Source organism: Lygodium microphyllum, chromosome 13 (genome assembly GCF_053477565.2).
Source record: "Lygodium microphyllum isolate KBCC chromosome 13, Lygodium_microphyllum_v1.1.10, whole genome shotgun sequence".
Lineage (NCBI taxonomy): Eukaryota > Viridiplantae > Streptophyta > Polypodiopsida > Schizaeales > Lygodiaceae > Lygodium > Lygodium microphyllum.
Genome location: NC_141147.1, coordinates 114,285,291 through 114,291,290, shown reverse-complemented (window position 1 = coordinate 114,291,290; position 6,000 = coordinate 114,285,291).

Here is a 6,000-nt window from a genome sequence, read left to right as displayed (position 1 = left end):
CGACCAAGAAGTCTGTCACTTACCATTCTATAGACAAAGCGTGAACTCTTCCACAAGACAAAGCATATCGCACTTTCACACACTATGTTAAAAATCCCATAACATCCATCCTCTCCAAAATTTTATGTCCTTCGGAGAAGCCATGTCAAGAAAAAAATTGGGCCCACACTGGCTCTAAGGCTCTGGTTGCAAGCCTCTATGCGCAACCAAAACACCCCACAACCTCGTGGCCATGAGCGTCTACAGGCTAACCACATTGATTTAACTTAGGCATGCATTTGTACCATGATCCTTTCCTAGCTTCTCATAGGGAGTACCCAAACCTAATGGTGGCTAGCACCTTGTAGCACATACATAAAGAGCCCTCCTGAACTGTCTGTCACGGCCCACATCGGCTCTCTTGCACCTCAAGGATTGGCCCCAAGATGCGTTGTTCAAACATATAATACATACAACACATAGTCCTCTCTTTAGAAAAATCATTCTAGAAGATGAAGTATAATGCTCACAGAATCAATCCCCAAAGAAATGAACGTACTAAACCTATAGCTCGAGACACTTCTCATGCTTTCAACATCAATCAACATTTATGAAACCAAGTGCTATGCAATCCAAGAGTTGACACTCCTTTCATACCATGTATATGGAAGGCAATGCAAAGGGGAATACCCATAAGTGGAGAAATAATTTATTTAATCAAATCAACAACAAGGATGTACAAAACCAATTCTTTTATAATTTTTATACTACTAGCGTATTTACTTTGTTGCATACAACATCGAGCATATTCGTGCTACTGAACCCTTTACCTTTTAAGATAATCACATCTTATATGTAAAATTCATTATAAAAATCAGATTTCAGCCTATATTCAATAGTCGTGACCCTTCCCTTTGTACGGTTTAATGTTATGCTTGCGGTGGTAGGTGTAGAGAGTGTTTTCATGTCATTCTCTTGTCTTGAAAGCAATAAATCATGCATTATAACATGAAAATGTGGCTAAGTTGAGGCTAAATCTCATGTCTTATGCCCACCACACATCCACAAACACATTTATAAATTTTCATAAATTTTTAACATATGAAATCTAAATTTTCCTTTTTTTTTCAATTTATTTATTAATAATTATGTTTTTATTTTTTCATTCAACTTAATTAGGATTAGTGGGATTCACCACTATCTTTCATTTCATTCCATAATAACATGATTTTTCCACCCGAAACAGAAAAAGGCCCTATTTTTCCACTTAAATACCACATTTTTAGCTTTAAAATAATTAATAATGATCACATTTAACTACAAGTTTTGCATATTATCACTCGCATTCCTCAAAGACATGCCAACCATGGTGCGCAGATCGGTCGCAGATAGCTCACATGGTGAATCCCGGAAGGTCCCCAAGAACAAAGTACTCTACTTTTTAGCACAAAAACCCATGTAAAAGCAAGCACGACAAGAGGCAAGAGACAAATTGGGTTCAATCTCCCCCATGCCTTGTGTGAGCGCTTCACAAAGCATGTATTTAATGTATATTTCCAATCTTCATGCTCAATAATAGCCCAATTACAAAAATATGACAAGCTTTTAGCTTTTGAGTTTGCTTTCTACCAAAAATAGGAAAATAAAGCTAATGGACGGTGCCCATAGAGTCTGGCACGCCCAATCTCAATGTCCAAATAGAAATAACATATCCAGGCGCATAAGCGCATACAAAATAATAATAAATAATCGATGTCTCTATAGACATAATAAAATATAGGCGTGACGCCTATCAAAATATAGTCCAAAGTCGAAAACCCGCTAGACTCCAATGCTTTCCTCCGCCACTGCTGCTATCTCTACACATCAACTGAAGCATTCACAATCGTTAGTAAAATAACACAATTAAATCGACAAAAGTGAATACCTAGCAGTCTTCAGCTACATAAATAAATCAACTGGTTAGAAATAAATCCTAACCTTAATTTATTACGAGTGCACACTTTAAACTCATAAACGTTTATTAATTTAATATGCATTTTGCGGAATCACCCGCTATGGAATCACCCATGTACACACTAAATTAATGAAACGCCCGAAAAGGACAGGCGTCCCCATCAACTTTTCGCACAAAGAATCCTCTTTGCGTATGAGCCCCGGTCATCTAAGTTTACGGAATCCACCGTAAAACCTCACGGAATCCACCGTGGAATATGCCTCCTGACATCATACCCCCGGGGTGGGATAGCAATTGACCTCAATTGCTATTAGCTCAATGTGGAGCTAACAGAGTGGGGAAAGCATTTAAGTCTCTAGCGTGCATCCATTGTGCTTCCTCTACAGGATGGTTCTTAAATTTCACTAGATATCTAGAATACCTTCGGCCAGTTCTAGTGGTCATGTAGTCAGTGTCTATAATGGCTTCTGGTTCAAGTATTTCAGTCTCTTCTTCTAGTAAAGGTGGGTTTTCATAGACAGGGTGGATAGGTAATTGGCCTTTAAATGGTCTCAATAAACTAATATGAAATGTATTATGAATTTTCCAATGAGATGGCAATTCTAACTTGAATGCATTGTCATTAATCTTATGAATGATTCTAAATGGTCCGTAGAATCTAGGAGCTAATTTGACAACTGGATGTCTATCTACACTTTGCAGTCTACGCTTTTCTATTCTAAGCCAATCATCAACTTTGAAATTCATGGCTTGTCTTTTCTTGTTGGCTTGTTTGGTGTATGATTGTTGGGCTTTAGCAATCATATCCTTTACCTCATCAAAAATAGTGTTATGCATAACAGCAATATCATCGGCACTTTGTATTCTATTAGACAAAGATGCAACAGGTGTAGATAATCTATATCCATAAATAACTTCAAAAGGTGCTTTCTTTGTAGATGTGTGCGGTGTATTGTTATATGCAAACTGTAATAAATGTAAATGAGTATCCCATGTCTGAGGTTTAGAGATAGTGTATGCACGTAAAAGATCTAGAATGGTGCTATTTGTGGCTTCTGTTTGTCCATTTGTTTCTGGATGAAATGCAGATGAGAAATCAATCTTTGTGCCTAGATTTGCAAACAATGTAATCCAAAAATTATTACAAAATCTAGAATCTCTATCTGAAATAATCACTTTCGGCAATCCATGGTTAGTAAAAACAGTTTTCAAAAATAATTGTGCTGCTTGTGATGCTGTTAAAGTTTTCTTACATGCAATGAAATATGCTTGCTTACTAAATCTATCTACAATTGTCCAAATCATGTCATGGTTAGATTTAGTATTTGGTAAGCCAGTAATGAAATCCATAGATATATGTTCCCAAGGTTTAGATGGAATAGACAAAGGCATTAATAGTCCATACTGTTTACCATGATGTCTCTTTATTCTTTGACAAATCAAACATTCAGAAACAAAATTAGATACATCTGCATCCATATGCGGCCAATAAAAATCTTCAGTTAACATGCGTAATGTAGAAATGATACCTCTATGACCTTGATATGGGGGACAATGAATTTCATTCAAAACAAAAGATCGGAATGGAATAGTAACACACAGTCTCTTTTCAAAAAACATGAATCCATCATTATATGATAATGAATCAACAGGAATGAAATTATTTTGAACTAATTTTTGCCAATCAGAATGAAAAGTAATATCCTGGTGATATGTGTCTTTCATAGCAATTAAAGAATCAAAAGATATGATAGAAATGTTATGAATTGCAGGTCTTCTACTCAATGCATCAGCAACTACATTTTCTTTTCCAGGTTGGTATTGAATGATAGGATGGAAACTTTGAATGAATGAAGCCCATTTGATATGACGGTCAGAAATTTGGGGTTGGCTAAGTAGATGTCTAATGCTTTGCTGGTCGGTCTTTATCATGAATTCTGAACCCATTAAATAATGCTTCCATTGTTTTAATGCTTGGACAACTGCTAAGAGTTCCTTGTCATAAGTGGAATATTTAAGCTCAGAGGGTTTCAGCTTAGAACTAGAATATGCTATTGGATGGTTGTTTTGCATTAGCACGGCTCCTATTCCTGATCCGCTAGCATCGGTCACAACTAAAAAGAATGGTCTGTTAAAGTCAGGCTATTGTAAAACAGGGGCATTGGTCAATGCACGTTTGAGTAAGTCAAAGGATTTGTAATATTTCCGCGTACCGCGCGCCCTAAATATTGACTTCCCGCACGTCGTGTAGATCTCGCGCAAAGATTATCACTAGTGCCAGCAGCTAATCTATAACCACACGCGGGAAATGGAGACACTCCACCTTAGGAAAATGAGTCAGGGATTCAAACCGGCATAGCCGCGGGAAAACAGCCTCTTGGGAAGAGGTCAAGAGGATAAGGTAATTGCAAATTTTTTTAATTATTATCCCCTCCCCCAGCCGATGCATGGCTGGAGGAGAGGGAGTGTGGGGAGGAATGGCCAAGGAGGAGTGGGACGGATATGCATGAGGAGGAGTCCTCCACGTGTGTGGAGGCCCTCTTTCCCTTGGACTATAAGAACCCCCTCTTGGGGGGGGGGGGAACACGGACAGAAGGCTGTGGAAGGCCACGGTGATGAAGGGGCCGTGAGGGGTGCCGGACGTGTGAGGGAGGTGGCCGTGTGGAGGAGGGACGGCTGTGGGCGGAAGGCTGCCGTGAAGGGTCGACGTGCTGGAGGGGCCGGACGTGCTGGAGGAGGGGTCATGCTAGGGAAAGGAAGCGTGAGAGGGAGGAGATGGCGGCAGAAGACGGACATGAAGGAGGACAATGCGGCAGAAGGCGTGAGAGGAGGGAGGACGGGCTGTGGGAGGCAAGGAAGGAAACGCTGCACCTCAGTCCGCCAGCCGCCCGCCTGACTGCCCAGTCTGCCGCCGCCTGGAATTCGACTCCCCCCCCCCTGGGACGTGCTGACAGAAGCTTCTTAGAAGCTTCTCTTGGAAGCTTCTAAGGGGGCTTCTCTAAGCCCCCTTCCTATTGGAACCACCGCAAATCCATATTAGCCCCGGTTTTTTTTAAAGGTCTTTTCCCATGGATTTTCCCACACAAGTCCATATTACCCCCATGGGTTTCTTTTAAACCCTTTCCCTTTGCAACACCCACAAGCCCTTAGCCGGACTTTGAAGAGAAGAAGGGGTAGCCTACGAGCCTCCCCACCAATCTCCCACAAGGCTAGGCCTAGGATTTTTGGGAAGGAGAAGAAGAACTCTAAAGCCCCATTCTTGCAAGGCCCATTCGCAAGAGTTCCTTCCCATAACAAGCTTCAATTCCCACAAGCTTGCTCGAGAAAGCCCCAATTCCCGCAAGCCTTTATTAAGTTTCATTTTTTTCCACAGCTCTTCTGCAAAAAGCCCAAGTTCCAATCCCTAAGGCCTTTCATAAGCCAAATCCCACAAGCCGGTATTTCCTTTTTTCAAGGATCCGTACTTCAAAAAGGGATCTTGTACGTATGAGGGAGAAGGGCAAGATCTGGAGGCTGCATTCCGAGGCAAGTCAATTCGTAGACCACAAAGGCAAATCAGAAGCCGAATCCACGCCTACGATGGCCCCAAAAAGATCACAAGGTGCGACTGCGGGAGGTTCATTTCCAAGTATACAAGTGGATATCTCCCCGAGTCCACAAGTCCAGGTTTTATCTATTTGGATTCCACACAGAAGTATTGAATTAATCACGATAACTTCATGGATTAGGAGGCACTCATGCATGTCAAATGCAACTAGTCAAGTTAAATGCAATTGGAAAATGAATTGGCTATTTGAACATTTATTAGAGATAGCCTAAGATATGGAAATTGATCATTGGTACGTTCAATGGAGTTAATGAAAAGAGCATAAGGTGTCTATGCATTTGCAGGACCTTATTAGTAAGTTTCCTTTTGTGCATTCAAAAGCGACGAGCCTAGGACGACTGTTACCTCATTACAAGGTTGAAATTATTGAGGTACACCTTTTTACTAGGCATGGAAAGATTAATGGCATGTCCCATTTTTAGATAGATCTTCCTTGTAATGATTCATGAGGGAAAGT